The sequence below is a fragment of the Chiloscyllium punctatum genome, chromosome 47, assembly GCF_047496795.1.
Source record: "Chiloscyllium punctatum isolate Juve2018m chromosome 47, sChiPun1.3, whole genome shotgun sequence".
Classification (NCBI taxonomy): domain Eukaryota; kingdom Metazoa; phylum Chordata; class Chondrichthyes; order Orectolobiformes; family Hemiscylliidae; genus Chiloscyllium; species Chiloscyllium punctatum.
In genome coordinates, this window is record NC_092785.1 from 12,536,448 (window position 1) to 12,556,487 (window position 20,040).

Genomic DNA, 20,040 nt, shown 5'->3' on the forward strand with positions numbered 1-20,040 from the left:
ATCCTACTGTGTCTCTGTCACTGAACTCTGGGGACATTCGAGTGATCCCACTGTGCCTCTGTCACTGACCTCTGGGGACATTAGACTTACCCACTGTCTCTCTGTCACTGACCCCTGGGGGCATTAGACTCACCCCACAGCATCTCTGTCACTGACCCTTGGAACATTAGACTGAGCCCGCTGTGTCTCTGTCAATGACACCTGCCGGCATTAGACTGACCCCACTGTATCTCTGTTGCTGAACCCGGAGGGCATTAGACTGAACCCACTGTGCGTCTGTCACTGAACCCTGGGGATATTCGACTGAACCCACCGTGTCTCTGTCTCCGACCCCTGGGAACATAGTCTAACCCCACTGTGTATCTGTCACTGACCTCTTGGGGCATTAGACTGACCCCACTGTGTCTCTGTCACGGACCCCTGGAGACATTAGACTGACCCCACTCTGTCACTGTCACTAACCCCTGTATGAATTGAACTGACCCCTGTGTGTCTCTATCACTGACCTCTGGGCACATTCGTCTGACCCCACTATGTCTCCATTGCTGACCCATGCGGGAAGTAGACTGACCCCAAAGTGTCTCTGTCATTGACCTCTGGGGACATTAGTCTGACCCTACTTTATCTCTGTCACTGACGTCTGGGGAGATTAGACTGACCCAACTGTATCACTGTCAATGACCCCTGGGGGCATTAGACTGACCCCACTGAGTCTCTGTCACGGACCCCTGGGGACATTAGACTGACCACACTGTGTCTCTGTCACGGACCCCGGGGACATGAGACTGACCCCACTCTGTCACTGTCACTGACCGCTGGATGCCTTGAACTGACCCTTGTGTGTCTCTATCACTGACCCCTGGGCATATTCGTCTGACCCCAATATGTCTCCATTGCTGACCCATGCGGGAATTAGACTGACCCCAAAGTGTCTCTGTCATTGACCTCTGGGGATATTAGTCTGACCCTACTTTATCTCTGTCACTGACGTCTGGGGACATTAGACTGACCCAACTGTATCACTGTCAATGACCCCTGGGGGCATTAGACTGACCCCACTGTGTCTCTGTCACGGACCCCTGGGGACATTAGACTGACCACACTGTGTCTCTGTCACGGACCCCGGGGACATGAGACTGACCCCACTCTGTCACTGTCACTGACCCCTGGATGCCTTGAACTGACCCTTGTGTGTCTCTATCACTGACCCCTGGGCATATTCGTCTGACCCCAATATGTCTCCATTGCTGACCCATGCGGGAATTAGACTGACCCCAAAGTGTCTCTGTCATTGATCTCTGGGGACATTAGTCTGACCCCACTTTATCTCTGTCACTGACGTCTGGGGAGATTAGACTGACCCAACTGTATCACTGTCAATGTCCCCTGGGGGCATGAGACTGACCCCACTGTGTCTCTGTCACAGACCTTGACATTATTAGACGGACTCTGCTGTGTGTCTGTCACTGACCACTGGGGGCATTGGACTGATCCCACTGTGTCTCTGTCACTGACCCCTGGGTACATTGGACTGACCCCACTGTGTCTGTCTCACTGACCCCTGGGGTCATAAGACTGACAGCACTGTGTCTCTGTTACTGACCCTGGGTTTATTAGACTGACCCCACTGTGTCTCTGTCAGTTAACACTGGGGAAATTGGACTGATTCGACCCTGTCTCTGTTACTGACCCATGGGAACATTAATATGACCCCACAGTGTCTCTGTCATTGACCCCTTGGGACATATGACTGACCCCACTGTGTCTCTGTCTCTGAACTCTGGGGACATTAGACTTACCCCACACTGTCTCTGACACTGAGCCCGGGGGCATTCGACTGACCCCACTGTTTCACTGTTACTGACCCCTGGGAACATTAGACTGACACCGCTGTGTCGTTGTCACTGACTCCTGGGGGCATTAGACTGACCCCACTGTTTCTCTGTTACTGACCCCTGGGGGCATTAGACTAACCCCACTGTGCCTCCATCGCTGACCCCTCTGTGTTTGATCTGCATGTTGTTTGATATTGTCTGCCAGGTTCATGATACCCTCCGAGTTTTCTGGAAAGTACAGCACTCATGACCAACAACAGCACACGCTCCTCCAGGTGAGGCTAGCAGATAATGCAAATCCATTCGATTCTGCAATTCCATGGTCCAGCCAGCCACAAGCTTATCTGAGACCTCAATCAGTGCTTGTCCACTTGCCCTGGCCTCTGAAACTGTCTCATCGGCCACGTGTTCCAATGCTGAACCCATGTGAATCAATTCAAGGGATGGCCAGCCAATTCAATACACGAGAAAGGACATCATGAGGAAATGGTCTGTTTTGGAAGTGGCTCCTTTGGCTCGTAGATGGTATTGCTTAAGGGATGATGCACGTCAGGAAGCACACAACCCGTACAGCAGCATCCCATCGAAATGGTTGGAAGCCATGGGTAAGCTCTGGTGTTGTATATAAAGTATATGCCATTATAATCTGTAAAATCATAAGCCAATATCATCCAAGGTTATAGGGCAGAACAGACCAATAGATTATTAGAAGTTATATTCCATACTCTGGACCAATTACAGTAAAACATTGCACTGTCAGAAATGTTCACTACTGGGCCTTGCCAGTCAAATGAGAGGTCACATCTGCTTTGCCCCATCAACCTTCCCTTTACTTATTTATAAAACATCGGGAACCTGTAACGTTACTTGAAAGGACTGTAAGGGAAGGAAAAACAGTGTCATGATTATATGCAGGCTGACACCATGTAGAAAATGTAGTCATTTCTTAACCTGCCGATTCCCATATTCTCATGTCCCCATTAACTCCTGTGTGATTCCGACGTAACACCCACTCAACTGCTTCTGGTGGAACGAAAAGGAGGAATTGAAGAGATATTCTTTCCCATGAATAGATGATGACATGGGTACAAAACCAGCGCTTACTTATGTTAAAATTTTCAGCATACATACATGGCATATGTCAGTCAGTATTTGCATGCTGTTCCCGAGTAGGCCAGTTCTTCAATATCAAATGGCCACCGACGTTAAAGAATTCAGAAAGTTCAAAGAGTACTAAAAGGTCTTCACGCTATGTTCATTCCTGTTTGAGGAGCAATCTTCTTACAATCAGATTGGTGGACCCAGTTCGAGTGTCCTTCAATCTTGAAAGAAGTTGATGTGAGTAAGACTTGAAAGGGGCCGCAACAGCATTGTCCCAATTTGTTCCTTTCCCAATTATTAACCGATACATAATCCCCTTGGTTTGCTTTTGGATATTAGGAGGCGATTGTCCCTTCCCTAACTGGGCAATGCGACTTTTGGCCTGCGATTGAAGAAACTTCAGAGAAAGTGGCAAATGTTTCAAGTAATTCTGCATTTGCTCACCCATTACAAGGGGATCCACGCCCTCGGGGGGTTTATCGTGCGCAATCCAGAGTCCTCATTGGCCGACTGTAAGCTATCTCTTCAACTGACAGTCCAGTCTGCAAATGTGGAGACACTCACATGTACAGTCCTGCCAAGGGCAATACTTGGAGAAAGTTTATTTGACCATTTTAGGTAACTTCTCTTTTAAAGTATGATTGGCCTGTTCCACAATCCCTGCTGCATGCGGGCGAGATGCACAGTGCAGTTGCTGTTCAATGGAGAGTGAGTCACATATTTAAGGAATAAATCGAGGCATGAAATGTTAGTTTCAGCAGCAGGAAGCACAGGAGCATTGACCAGGGAGCTGACGGGAAGGTGAAGCACTGATTTAAGAACTTACTGAGAACGTCTGGACCCTCTATTTATGTTTCAGCAGCAAAAAGTGTGGGAGGGTTGACAAGGGCGCTGATAAGAAGGTGAACCACAGATTTAAAAACCTATCTAGTAAATAGGCGGAGCGCAAGCTGAGCAGGAGCGGACACAGGACTGCTGAGTAAGAGAAGTAATGTATTTGGATTGCTGCGTTACCTGAAGCACTAATTAGGTAGTGGCTCCCACCCGTCCTCCTCCTCGAACCAAAAAGAATGTTCTGTGCGCTGGATTGGTAAGATAACTTGCATTAAAAATAATATTTATTGGGAATTTAAAATAGTGGGAATGGCGGTGAGGAAAATTGATGTTCCTCCTGCAGAATGTGGGAGGTCAGGGTCACGAATAGTGTCCCTGCTGACTTCATTTGTGTGACGTGCACCCAACACCAGCTCCGAAGAACCTCTGTTAGGGAACTGAAGCTGGAGCTGGATGAACTTCGGAGGCGGAGGGTGTTATTGAGAAGAGTCACAGGAAGGAGTCAGACCTCAGGGACAAGAAAAAGGTAGATGGGTTCAAGTCAGGTGACGGAAAGGGATCCCCTGTGGCCATGGATTCTGTTGGGCTGGTGCGAACGACTGACCAGGCGAAAGCCACGAGATACAGGTCTCTGGCACAGAGTCTGTCGCTATTGTGCAGAAAGGAAGAGGGGAGATGAGCAGAGCATTAGTTATTGGGGACTCCATAGTTAAGGGGACAGATAGCATGTTCTGTTGGAATGGTTGGTGTGTTGCCTTCCAGGTTCCAGGGTTCCTGATGTCTCTGATTGTATTTTCCGGATCTTCGCGGGGGAGGTGGAGCAGCCCCAAGTTGTGATCCACATCAGAACCAATAACATAAGTAAGAAAAGGAATGGGGATACAAGGCTGAAACTCAAGGAGCTCGGGTGGACGTTTAGAGCTGATTTGATGCCCATGTTTATTGCTCGTGAGGCAAGGAATAGGGAGAGAGAGGTGTTGAACATGTGGCTGCAAGAATGGTGCAGGAGGGAGAGTTTCAGATATCTGTCAGATTGGTGCTCATTGAGGGGGTGGTGGGAGATCTACAAACAGGAAGGTCTACACCTGAATCAGAGGGGTACAAGTATCTGGGGATAGGGTTGGGGGCAGCGGGGGGATATTTTCATGCTGGGGAGGATTTAAACCATATCAACAGGAGGATGGGAACCTGAACTGTTATTCCAGTGTACAGGAGATTGAGTGTAGTGAGGTCAGAAACATAGTTTCAAGGTCGCAAGAGAAAACCAGAAGCAGGAAGATCGTTTGAAAAATGTCTACCTCAACGCCAGGAGATTCCAGAATAAGGTGGGTGAACCTGCAGTATGAGTTGGTACCTGGGACTTCGATATTGTGGCCATTTCGAAGACATGGGTAGCGCCGGGACAGGAATGTTTGTTGCTGGTTCTGGGGTATAGATGTTTCAGTAATAACAGGGAAGGTGGTATAAGAGGGAGTTGAGTAGATACTGTTCATCAAGGACGATTGAGGTAAAGACGTTTGAGGACTCATCCACTGAGGTAGTATGGGCTGAGGTTAGACACAGGAAAGGAGAGGTCACCCTGTTGGAAGTTTTCTATAGGCCTCTGAATAGTTCCATCGATATAATGGAAAGGATAGCAAAGATAATTCTGGATAGGAGTGCGAGTAACAGCGTAGTTGCTATGGGGGACGTTAACTTTCCAAATATTGACGGGAAATACTATAGTTTGAGGATTTTAAATGGGTCAGGTTTTGTTCAGTGTGTGCAGGATGGTTTCCAGACACAGTATGTAGACAAGCTAACAAAGGTTGTTTTGGATTTGGTACTGGGGAATGAACCAGCCAGGTGATAGATTTAGAGGTAGGTGAGCACTTTGGTGATAGTGACGACAATTCAGGCATGTTTACTTTCGTGATGGAAAGGGGTAGGTATATACCACAGGGCAAGAGTTATAGTTGGGCATAAGGAAATTATGATGCGATTAGGCAAGATTTAGGATGCCTCGGATGGAGAAGGTAACTGCAGGGGTTGGGCACAATTGAAATGTGAAGCTTGTTCAAGTAATAGCTACTGCCTATCCTTGATAAGTATATTCCTGTCAGGCAGGGAGGAAGTGTTCGTGTGAGTGAACCGTGGTTTTCAAAAGAAGTTGAAACTCTTGTCACGAGGAAGAAGAAAGCTTGTTATAGGATGAGATGTAAAGGCTCAGTTTGAGCGCTTGAGAATCCCAAGTTAGCCAGGAAAGACCTAAAGAGAGGGCGACGAAGTGCCAGGAGGGTACATGAGAAGTTATTGGTGGATAGGATCAAGGAAGACCCGAAGGTTTTCTATAGGTATATCAGGAATAATAGAAAGACTAGAGTAAGATTAGAACCAATCAAGTTATGATAGTGGGAGGTTGTGCATGAAGACCGATGAGATCGGGGAAGCGCTAAATCAATATTGGCAGTATTCACACTGGAAGAAGACAATGTTATTCAGGAGAATTTGAGATGCAGGCGACAAGATGGGACTGAGGCGCACAAGGAGGAGGTTTTCGCAATTGTGGAAAGTGTGAAAATAAATAGGTCCCATAGGATTCTCTGGGAAAGTAGGGAGGAGATTGGAGGGTCTTTGGCTTTGATCTTTATGTCGTCATTGTCAACAGAAACAGAGCCAGAAGATTGGAGGATAGCAAATGTTGTCCCTTTTTTCAAGAAGGGAATAGAGTCAACCCTGACACTATTAGACCAGTGAGCCTTACTTCGATTGTGGATGAAGTGTTGGAAAAAGTTAGAAGAGATAGGAATTTGAATAATCAATAGAGGAATAAGTTGATTAGGGGTAGTCAAAACCGACTTGTGAAGGATAAGTCGTGCCTCACAAACCTGATTGAGTTCTTTAAGAAGGTGACCAAACAGGTAGATGAGGGTGAAGTGGTTGAAGTGGTGTATATGGATTTCCATAAGGCATTTGATAATGTTCTCCACGATAGGCTATTGCACAAAATACAGAGGCATGGATTTGATGGTGATTTAGCAGTATGGATCAGAAATTGGTTAGCTGAAAGAAGATAAGGTGGTGGTTTATGGGAAATGTCCATCTTGGAGTTCAATTACTAATGGTGTACCGCAAGGATCTGTTTTTGGTAACTGCTATTTGTCATTTTTATAAATGATCTAGTTGAGGGCATGGAAGGATGGGTTAGTAAATTTGCGAATGACACAAAGGCTGGTGGAGTTGGCGATAGTGCCGAAGAATGTTGCAGGTTACAGATGGACACAAGTAAACTGCAGAAATGGGCTAAGAGGAGTCAAATTGAATTATTGCGGAAAATTGCGATGTGATTCACTTTGGAAGGAGCAACAGGAATAAAGAGTACTGGACTAATGGTTAGATTTTTGGTAGTGTAGATGAGCAGAGAGATCTCGGTGTCGATGTACACAGATTTCTAAAGTTGCGACACAGGTTGAGTGTGTCGATAAGAAGGCATCCGGTGTGTTAGCGTTTATTGGCAGAGGGATTGAGTTTCGGTGCCACAAGGTCTTGCTGCAGCTATACAAAAAACTGGTGTGGCCGTACTTAGAGTATTGTGCACATTTCTGGTCACCACAATATAGGAAGGATGAGGAAGCTTTTGAAAGGGTGCAGTTACGATTTACTAGGAGTTTACCTGGAACGGAGGGAATATCTTTTGAAGAAAGGCTGAGGGACTTGAGGCTGTTTTTGTTAGCGATAAGACGTTTGTGAGGTGACTTATTTGAGACATATAAGATAATCAGATGATGAGACAGGATGGATAGTGAGAACCTTTTTGCTCAGCTGGTGATGACTAGCACGGTGGGTCATAGCTTTAAATTGAGGGGATGATAGATATAGGACAGATGTCAGAGGTAGCTTCTATACTCAGAGAGTAGGAGGGGAGTGGAGTGGACTGCCTGCAACAGTACTAGACTCTCCGACTTTGAAGGCATTTGAATTGTCATTGGGTAAACATATATTTGAAAATGGAATTGTGTCGGATCAATAGGCTTCAGAATGGTTCCACATGTTGCTGCAACATCGAAAGCTGAAGAGCCTTCCCTGTGCTGTAATGTTCTATATTCTACATGGCCCATTGTCAGAGTTCATCCTTTTAGGCAACCCAAAGTGGGGAATTACTTTAGTCAACAATATTTTGTCGACTGTATGTGCAGTGCACTTAGTAGAGGGGAAGGCTTCAATTCATTTGCTAAATTCATCGAACATGAACAAACAGTATTTATAACATTGTACTTTAGGATTTTGTTTTGTTCGCTGAGCTGCAAGGTTCACTTTCAGACGCTTCGTCACCGTACTAGGAAACATAATCAGTCAGTCTCTCGTTAAGCACTGGCGTTATGGCCCACTTTCGATTTATGTCTTTCGTTTTCCTTGGGTTGATGATGTCATTTTCTGTGCTAGTGATGTCATGGTGATAGCATCTGAAAATGAACCTTGCAGCTTAGCGAGCAAACATATACCTAGAACCTCCATCTGAGCGCTGAATCTTGTCCAAACTCACTAACATCTCCGGGGACAATCCACTAAAACTAGCACAAAGATTGGAAACCAATGACCGCTGATAGAGCTCCACCCACAAATACCTGTACTTCCTGCATGAATACCAAAAGAAACAGGTCCTATCTCAATACCTCAAAAACATACCTCCCTTAACACACCACGATCCAAATGAATAGCAAAGCAAAACAGCTGAAGAATGCTTAGGGAAATGTTTAATGATGGCCACCACAGACTCCTTAAATACAACTGGGAAATATAGTGAAAAAAACTCTACTTCCTCATGCAACAAAGCACAAATGGGCAGACACAGTACAACAAGCCATAGACATGAGACAGCGGCTAATACAGAAAATGAAGAAAAAAAACTACACCTGCAGAAACAAAACAAGACAAACTCACGCAAAGTAACACCGGAGACGGCATAGAACGTATCTGTCCAACACTTAACAGACACTGATAAAGCTGTCTCAGTAACAGGATTCAGTTACAGTTTCTGGGATGCAGACCATAAAAATTTTTAAAGCATAAGAAACAATACTGAAAGAAACCAAACTCACAGAAGAAACCATCATTAAGTGGGGAAAAGGAAGAACACTCAATAAACAAGAAAGGAAAACACTAGAAGGACTCAAGAAAGATAAACCATTGTTATCCTGCCTGCAGACAAAGGCCGCCTGACAGACATTTAAAAGCGGACAGACTATATTGAGAAAGCAAACACACTGCTTGCAAATACCGACACTTACCACTAGGTGGCGATTGGCCCGAAGCAAAAACGAGAAAACCAAATCACATCCTTACTCAAAAAAACTCCAGAGATCTGGAGAATTAAACAAGGCAGACTTCCAACAGATGAAACCAGATGGATCCGTAACACCACGACTCTACGGATTATCCAAAATTCACAAGACAGGAGCGTTCCTCTGACCCATAGTCTTGCTACCTGGAACATAAACGGACAGCATGGCCAAGGAACTACACCAAAGACTAAAAAAAAGTAGAAGAATCATGCACCTCCATTCACTCCCCCCCAAAATTTCTGAACAACATCATGGACACCAAGATAGAAGAGGATGAAAATATAGTCTCTCACATAACAGCCCTGTTCACATCCATCGATATCAACTTGGCCAAGGAAACATTGATGACACTATTAGAAGAACCAAAGACACATAGACTGGACACGACCAGCTTCATCAGCAAGGACATTATCATCAAGTTAGGGGACCTATGTCTTACCCCCCACTTCACCTTCAACAACAAAACCTACAGACCAACCAATGGAACACATATGGGATCTTAGATATCAGGGCTTTTAGCAGAGGCAGTAATGCAGAAACTCGAACAAACAGCGCTGCTAATCATCCAACCTAAACAGTGGGTCTGCTACAGGGATGAGACTTTGGTCATCACTCAACTGAACAAATTAGAGGAAACCTTCAAGACCATCAATAATACCGTTACAGGCAAAAAATTCACAAAGTTGGATGAAAACAACAGCAGACTCCAATTCCTTGATGTCACAGTAGAGCGAGCAGCCAATGAGGAACATTAAACCAGCGTCAACAGGAAAACAACACATATGGAACAAATACTGAACTGCAGAAGCAATCATCCCAACACCCACCAACGAAGCTGCATCGGAACTTTATTTCAATGAGCCACCACACACACTGCAGCTCAGATGAATTGTGAAGTACAGAACAAAAACAACTACACAGCATATTCAAAAAGAACGGGTACCCAATGATTGCATTCCGTTGATTTCTCAGCAAAAGAAATAAACAAGCAGACAAAACATTCCCAAAAAACCCGAGCTGCTCTCCCCTGAAACAAATAATTCTCAGAAATGACTGCCAGTCTACTCAGACCCCTTGGCAGCCCACAGACCCACCAACGTCAAATCAGCAGGTAATGTATTTGAAATACCCTATACAGACAACAAGCAAAAGAAACGCCAATTACAAAATACCTGGCAAGAACTGCAACACACACGACATTGGACAAACAGGCGAAAGTTAACCACAAGGGTAGGCATGACCCACTATCACTAGTATCATTGCATACAGATGAGGAAAGGAACCAATTTGACTGGAACAACACATCAAACCTAGGACAAGCCAAACAGAGACATGCACGAGAATTCCTCGAAACATAGCATTCCAACCGGAACGCTATAAACAAACACATCGATTTGGACCCCATCTACCACCCTCTGAGAAAAAGAGCAGGAAATCACATCACTTCAGGTAACGACATCACCAACCCAAGGATATCTGAATACATAAATAGAAAGCGGGCCATAACGCCAGTGCTTCACAGGATGCTCAGTAATGATGTTACCTAGCATAGTGGCGACATATCTGAAAATGAATCTTCCAGCAAATCAAGCAAACCTACATCCAGAACCTCAATCTGAGCTACAAATCTCTCCAAATTGTACTTTAGGTAATTCAATAGAATGAAGCTGTATCCAGAACAAATGATCATCTTGCATGTGTGTTGTCCCAGAAAGGTATTTAATAGCTTTACCATTATTATTATACGTGCAAATAAGGCTCATTTCCAGACACATTTGACGTGCTGTATTAAAATCCGGGTGCCACCATGTTTTTAAAAGTCGCTGTACCATTCCTTCCTTGCCAAGATGGGTACAAGTACGCAAGTCATCAATAAGCACTGGGAACAAAGAATCAAGAACACAGACTTGACCCACTGGTGTTAGCCAGAGGTATCGTGTCGAGGAGTGCGAACACCCAATCGACTTCCAAAGTGGGTGTTGAGATTCGGAGGCATCCTTCTGTCAATTTGAATCGCAGTTAGATCTGGCCTGCCCTTGTCCCTGAAGTAGCTGCTTGAATTGAACCCTCATCCCTGTTATGTGCAACGACGAAAATGGCTGATGCAGCTACCACCTTAGCAGTAGTATCAGCACGGGAATTTCGCCATTTTACGAAGTGTCCCTCCTTTGTGTGCAGTACATTTAATACCCGCTAATGGACGAGGAAGCAGAATAGCATCGAGGAGATTCTTAACTCAAAGAGCATTCTGAATGGGAGTTCCTGCAGGAATAAGGAATCCTCGTTGCTGCCCGAGGCGACTAAAATCATGCAGACGTGGAATCGGGGTTAATGTTAGCAATTTTATCAGTCGGTAGAAGACAAGCTGTGGTAGGGGCTAAAAGCTCGGCTTTCTGTGCAGGGCCAGGGGTCTGAAAGGCAGCAGATACCTGAACAGCAGTGTCTGTTGCGATAGCACAGCCTGACTTCCAGACACTGTCCGAGGAAACAGAGGAACAACCATCAACATAAAACCTGAGGTCATGATTCTCAACTGAAAGGTATGTCAAGTCCAGGAGAGGAGAAATAAGAAAATGATGTGGCGGGGGTAGAGAAGAGTTCAGGAAGATCGCCAGGATGTTGCTCAAGGAACGTACTGGGATGTGAAGTGGAGCACTAATGAAACAAAAGGTAAGGGTTCTGTAACAACGAGACCTCGTAGCAGCTCAGATGAGCTTGGGTGAGGTACTGGGTCTACTGAGATGTAAGGAGGGCCATTGGCAAAAGGATCCAATTTAGTGGAATAATCGACCACCGGGCGATGACGGTCACCATGCTGCTGAGAGACGACACCAGTGGCACCTTCATCGATGGCACGAACATCCAACTGAAAGGGTCTGCCATACAGTGAGCACCCTAGCACTGGGGCTGTAGCCAAGGCATGTTTGAGGTCAGAAAATGATTGTTTTGCCGAATCAGTCAGCTAAAATGTAAGGGTAGCATTCGGAGAGGAACATGGCATAAGGTCTTGAGTAAAAGTTGTAAAGTCTGAAGAGACTGCATGTAAAAGCTGACCAGTCCCAAAAAGGTCTTCATCCATTTGGGTGAGGAAGGGGGTAGGGTTTGGAAGTTGAGAATAATGCATTCCTGAGTAAGGGAACGGTCAGTAGCATTGATCAAAATATCCAAAACTTTCACTTGTGATTGACCTTAATGAACCCTAGTGGGTGCGACAACACATCCCCATGAATGGAGACATATGAGGAGGTAAAGAGTGTCCTGCTAGTTATTAATCAAATCAGGGCTAGAAAGGAGTATCTTTCTCAGCCCTTGTTTCTTTATGCTTTATTTCCTGTTTCCTTTTTCACCTTCTGTCTACCCACCCACAGTCAGCCTAACATGCATCTACCACCTCATCACATATATTATTCCCCCAACTGGCCAGTTAGGTGCCTTTTCATTCACTATCTACTTTATCTTCCCATTCTTCAATTAATAATTTTCGCTTTTTCGCATAATTTGTCTCCCATATTAAGTTTACTGCCTGCTCACAAAAGGCCATATCACAGGTCCCTGGATTCCTGACCTACACAGAGTGTACAGACCAGTCATCTCACACATAGTTGCAACCTGGTTACAATGGCACTTACAATGGCAACGAACCAGCATCTACTTCAATACCTGAATATCGAGCAACATCACCCTCACATCTTCATCAGTTTTCTCAGATTTTAGAAACACAGTTGCACCACTCCAATTTTCACAAAGTGCATGTGCAATGAGAAAACTGTATCATCTGAAATTAATGATTAGCTTAAATGTTGAATTCGTATTTGGAAATTCACTCTGGACAGAAAACGAAACTTCATTCATGATCAATGCAAACATGATAATTTTAACCATTCGTTCCAACCCAATTTTTCTTTTGATGAACCTTTCCGAGCATGGCTCAATTTAAGTCAGGACAGAAAGTCCCTCAAAGGGAAATAACATTCACCAGGCACGATCTAAAGTAATAAACGACACGGTCTACACTTTAAAATCACCATGGAATTCCAACATGCAGACTGAAATCAAAACATTCCCGGATCTCCATTTCTAGGGAATAAAGAAAACAAATTATACATAAGACCACATGTGAGCACCAATGTCCAAAGTTTGATTCATAACAAACCACTGAGTTAACACTCAGTCCAGTGACAGCAAGAACCAGAAGTCTGTCACCCCACATCCCGCTCCTTTTTCATATTCAAAGGGATTTCTAAAAATATTCAGTTGATTCTTCTATGCGATCGCAACTAAAAGTGCCATCAGGTAAAAATGGCTTGTCAGTTCTCTGTGTCCATGCCACCCCTTTGTTGACAATGTCATCGTTTGGGAATCAATTCTCCATTCTATTGAAAGCTTATACTGTACACACCATCACAATCGCCAAGAACTGTAAACTGGATGTCCTTTAATTCGTAGATAACGATTTACCAAGTTGCCCAAATCCCAGAAAGAGTTTACTGAAGTATCCAATCTCTCACAGAGACCTCGAACCCATATAACCATTTTCCTAATCAGGTATTTTCTCATATATAGGCCACCTCCCTAACTGCATAGAGGGACATTATGACTCCTTGCTTTGCTAAAAACAAATGTCTACCTGCCATATCATTACCACGGTATGAGAAAGTTACTGGTCCTGTCCTCCATGTCATACAGGAGGAATACAGAATAGTCAATGCCACTCCGCAGCAATCTTGAGCAATTGTCCAAAAACTCTTTGCACTTGAGAGGACCGGGGAGTTAGCGTGGGTTTGTGAGAAATGGTCAGATGTAGTGAAGGCTGTCTGCTGAGTACTCGAACTCTGGAACCTTTTTCGAGGGAACAGACAAGCCCTGGTGAAGTGGGCCCACATTCCGACAGGCGCTATGGGAAGGCAATCCTGGTGGAGAAGCTCAGGTGTCAGCAGGAAATAATCTGTACCTTGCTGGACGGACAGTGGGCCATGATTAATCACAGCTCCTGGTGTCTGAAACATTATCAGATTTGAATGAACAACTCTGCTTGGTTATCAGCAGCAGCCATGGGATTGATACCAGACCGAAGTGGACAATTGGCAGGGGTTGTCAGCAGAGGAAGGGGCTCTTTGTCCCCAAGCTGACAGAAATATTACGAAGGATCTGATCTGGGGAGGTGCAGGGCTGGTATTCCGATGAGAGATCAAGAGGAATCTAGTGCAGTGGGTCACAGGCTAGAGAGGAGCTGTAGTGGATGTAGAAGTTAGGGCCGAGGCTGCGGGGCTGGGGGGATGAGGGGAGTGTTAATGTTTCCTCCTTAGCTGTATCACTTCAATCAGGAAAGATTGACATGCCAGAACAACCGGTACGATCCTCCTGTGTTGTCACCTTCCTGTCAGACCCACAAAAACCATTCAGACAAAGCAGCCCGTTTGATTAGCACCACATCCAAAAGCATCCACTCCCATCACTCGCGATGCTCACGACTCCTCAGATACTGAAGCAGTCTGTGAGCAAATGAAACAAGATCTGGATAATATCCAGGTTTGGGCCAACAAGTGGTAAGTGACACTCACGCCACACAAATGCCAGACAATGTCCATCACTAATAAAGACACTTTAACCATCGCCCTCGACATTCAACGGTATTACCATTACTTAATCCCCCACTGTCAACATCCTTGGGGTTACCATTGACCGGAAACTCAACTGGACTCACCATATAAACACAATGGCTGCAAGAGCATGTCAGGGACTAGGGGTACTCACCTCCTGACACCCCAAAATCTATCTGCGGCAAGTAACTCACCTCCTGACACTCCAAAAACTATCTGCCCTCTACAAGGCACAAGTCAGGAGTGTGATGGAATACGCTCCAACTGCACGGATGGGTGCAGCTCCAATAACACTCAAGAAGCTTGACACCATCCAGGACAAAGCAACTCTCTTGATTGGCACGACATCTTCAAGCATTCAAACCCTCCATCACCAGCACTGAGTAGCAGCGGTGTGTACTATCTTCAAGATATACACCAAAAGATCCTCAGCCATTACATTCCATAAATCATGAACACTTTTATTTCAGAGGACAATGGTGCAGGTAAATGGGAACACCAGCCCCTGCAAGATCGCCTTGAAACCACTCACCATCCTGAATGGACACATGTCACGATTCCTTCATTGCCGGTCGATGAAAGTCCTGGAATTCCCTCCCTAACATTACGTTTCTGCCGACAGCACAAACACTGCAGTGGTTGAAGAAAGCAACTCACCACCACTTTATCAGGGGCAACTAATATGGGTAATAATGGTGTCCCAGAAAATGATGCCCATGTCCCACTAGTGAATAAGAAAAATATTTCATGATCTGGAAACAATAGGATCGTCCTGTGTGGTTCACTGAGGAGTTTCATTTATTCATAACACAAGGAAATCGTGTAACCAGGTATTTTATTGCATTACTGTCATTGCTCTGAACCCAGACAATGTTGCTGCATAAATAAACGTGTTTGTGCAACAGCTTAGGTTCTGCAGCATGTAACCAACACCATTAAAGTGAAATAGGAAAGGCGGGTAATTGGCAGTATTGATTCCTTGAGTGACATAACATAAGAAATTGACAACATCGATTAACCACAAGAGGATGAAGCTCCCAGACACAGTGAAGAGTAAAATCACAGACTTCCTTCTGCTCTCCATCTCTGGGTCTCTGAGATTATCTCCTTTGCTCTCACCCTTCAGCCTCTTCCGGAGTCTACTTGTCACCAAAATGTGTCTGACTGTGAGAGCACTGAGCGACAGAATTAAAGCAAATGGCAGTAAAGGGGTCAAAACTGTATCAAGCCAATCTAATGCCATCCACTAAGTCTCAGTAAAGTAACTTGACTTTGTATCACAATAGAATGGCACATTGTTAATTATCTTCCAAGGTTCATATTGAAAATAGAAGGGGATGTTTTTCAGACAGAACCGGGTGCAGGTTGTTGCTAGAACCACAGTCGCAGTTTTCTCAGTGCAATATTTTGTTTTCAGCTTTTGACAACAAATGGTCACAAACCGGTCAAAGGAGAAAGTGACAGTAAACCAGACAGGGGGTAATTTTGATATTTGTACGGGCTCTTAACAAGGCAGTCCATACTCACCAAATACTTATGACGTTGGCAGAGGTGATCCGTAGGGATCATAATAAAGTCACCCATAAAGTAGGATCTAAGTCGCATAAGATGCCATTATATGCAGAAGATGTTTTGTTTTTTTTTCTGCTGGATCCACACGTTTCTGTATCCCATCTTATGCAATACATCAACTCATTTGGCTCCTTTACAGGTTACAAGAATAATATCTTTAAATCAGAGGCTATGCCTATGGAGGGAGGGTTATGGGGGCCTTCGAAGAATATCTGAGGTGGGGGGTGAACTAAAGTTCACTTTCAAATGGTCACAGGAGGATGCTTCATATTTAGGCATCTTTATTTTGATCAGTTGTTGCAGGCCAATTTTGCTCACTTGCTTGACAGGATTAAGCAAGATTTTCAGCGATGGGAAGCACTTCGAATATCCTGGCTAGGCAGGGTGTCTCTTATCGAAATGAATGTTCTCTCCCATTTGCTCTATCCTTTACAAATGCTCCCACTGATTTTCCCAAGGCAAGTATTCGAGATACCTAATGGAGGTTTTGGCTCTTTTATTTGGCGCCATAGGCAGTTTCTTATCAAGTTTTCTAAACTACAGTTGTCTCGTGGTTGGGGGGAGTGGCTTTTCCAGATATTAGACGATATCATTAAGTTCTCCGCTCTCGTTTGTTCGTGATTGGGCTTGTGAAGACCTGACATCAATATGGCTAGATATTGAGGCCTCCCAGTCAAAATGTCTCCTCATCAGCCTTTTATTCTTGGATAAGATGAAGAGAGTCATGAAATATTGCCATGATCTGATTGCTATTAATACGTATAAGGCATGGAGGAGAATGCACCAGAAGAAGGGTAATATGTCCATAACATCATTTCTGACCCTGGGCAGCTAGGGGAATCTACTGTTTGGCCGATTCATTTCAAATTGAAATAACGATGTCGTTTAACCAAATAATTTGTAAACATGGTCGAGTTAGAAAAGACCTTTTCCACTTTTTTCATGTCCGGGATTTTATTCAGAAAGGGACCACTTTTTTCATGTCCGGGATTTTATTCAGAAAGGGACCATGCCCTTGACCAACCGCTGCGGATCTATTATGGCGAAGAGGGTACTTTATGCTGAAAGTACTCTCTTCATTAGTATGCTTTATCATATCCTGGGGAACGATCCTTCAAAAGACGATAAGCAGCTTGGCGAGGTTTGGGAGACAGAATTAGGGGTTGAGATTTCTATTTTAGCATGGGGACACATTTGTGAAAATGTGAGGAACATCTCTATTTATAGAACCCATGCCATACTGCTAAAGATTTAGCATCTGATCCATTCGGCCAAATGCAATGTCTCGAAGTTTAAGGTGGGAGCATCCTCCTTTAGTCCTATGTGTAAGGTAAACATCGTTACTCTCACTCATTGTTTATGGTGTGCCACTGGCTCCATGTATATTGAAGTTCTGTGGCAGGGATCATAGAGTGGGCCTTGAAGGCTGAGGTTAAGATGGATCCCTATCTATCTGCTCGTCGGCCTACCCAATATACTCTCTTTGGATGCACATGGGGAAAAAAGTGTAATATCCTCACTTTCTGTGCTCGGAAAAATATTTTAATGTGTCGGTTTTCTGACCACCACCCCACACCCCAACCCCCCACCCCACACCCGGGTCGATTAGGTTTGCATAGGCTTGTTATGGAAAGTCTCTCCCTGGACCTGTTTCACAAATATGGTGCACAGCAAAACAGAACATTTTTGTAGGATATGGCATCCTTTTCTGGCCTGCTCGGATGCTGATTCATCAGTCATTTTAACAAGGGCATTCGTGTAGCCACGGCATTCTGATTGAGTGCACGAGATGTCCTTGAAGGAAAAATTCGGAATATGTTGTGTGCAATTCTTAGTGCTCACAGAAGTCGAGAGGTTGTTTTTGTGCTGAGCTGTTTTGCTTGTTTATTTATTAACCACCTGTTTTGCTTTTTTTTCTGTTTTACGCATGAGTATATATTGTTCTCGTTGTTGTAGGTTTTCTTTTCTTCCTTTTTTTGTTGTTATTTGTATATAGAGTAATGTTCGCTGGTGTTGTAATTTATTTGCTTTTTATAGTTTTGTAAGAAAATAAAAGTTTCATAAAAATATATATAACGCAGGACAACACAGATCGAGATTCAATTTATTGGCCTAAGGAATGCCAAATGCCTAATGATAATTTCTGTCTACTATTGATATATTTTTAAGTATAAAAATCTTGTCTTTCTCCTCTGTAAAGCGCGAAACTTGATACAGAAATTGAGAATAACTTGTATCTCTCCCTGTCCCAAGTTTTAACCAAAACTGCGTCAGTACTATTATCAATAAAAAAATTGTTTTACTTTTGAGTATTGTTGATTTTTTTTTTTGCTCTCATACGTCATGGGTGTTTTAGCTAATTTTAATCCAATTCCACAGGTTCCCCGTTTTTAGGCATCAAACTGCCTGGTTATAATGGGCTGCTACTCCAATTGGGGTCTCATCAGAAATTTTCTGTCACAGGGTGAAGAGTCAAAATCGTGCCATCAAGTTCCTTTGTGCTAAAAGTGCCCTTCTGGTCTCCCAACACCACTGCACAGCAGGTGATATGGGGTGAAAACACTCGAGGATTCAGAAAGGGAGAGAGGGAGGGAAACAGCTCACAGAAGCATCCAAACTGACAATACCCTCAACGCAGAGCAACACACAAACACACATAATTACACAACACTGGTGAGAAAATGGTTGGATTTGAATGAAGGTCTCTCAGTGTAGAACATATTGGAAAAATGTCATGTTCCCTCTGCAACGTGGAAATGTTGTGGCTTTGAACACTATTCCTAACATTATACACATTAAACATAATGTTTCTACATTAAAAACAATGCTTCACTTGTATCCAGACACCTTCGAGTGAACCATTTCATAACGAGACAGGGTGAATTCCATTGCACTTTCTGCAGGTTACAATGTTTTCTGATGTTCTCCCACAAATGTTAAGTGAGAAAAAATTCAAAGATGGAAGGCATGAGATTACAATGGGCATGTTCACCTCATTTTCCTCATATCTCAGGGACAATATCGTAAGGGATCGGGCAAGACTGCTCTGTGAAAGGCATTTTTTGAAGAACGAAACAAATGTGCAATGTGAGACATTAAAAATTTTGATGTGTTGCTCCCCCCGCCCACCCCACAAAAGAATCTTCTGCCTGTGCAATTGCATGGGGAGTACAGCAGTGTGTGGTATTGTATCATTTAAGACACAAGGTGGACAGAGACCCCAATTGGACAGAGACACAGATAGACTCAGAAACATAGAGAGATGTGGATACATTTTCAGGCTGAAGCAAATACCTGGAAGAGGTTCTGTTTCTCATGGGAGACAGTGAGTATGAGAAACCATCGAGGGAGCTGGGACCAACTGGAATACTAAGTATCACTCCTTCAGCCTGCCCAACTGTAAACTTGTGTTTGTTTTTGTCTGACTGTTCCTCTTCTATCCTTCATTCTCTGTCATTCTCTTTCTCTTCTTGTCTCGCTTCCCTTGTCTCTCTCTGTCCTTCGCTTTCACTCTTTCTCTCTTTCCGCCTTCGTCCATCCGCAGTCTTCGTCTCTCCTCTCTCTCTCCCGCTTTCTCTCTCTTTCTCCTTCGACCTCCATTTCTTCCTCTCTTTTTCTCCGTTTCAAACCTGAAAGTGCCCAACAAATGTTGAACCCCACTCAAAAATATTTCATTCTAAATTCTCACTCTCCTCCTAAACTTGAGACGTTCACCAAATATTTGCCTCACTGAATGTGCACCCACAAATATTTTTCTGGCCCCGATAATGCATTGAG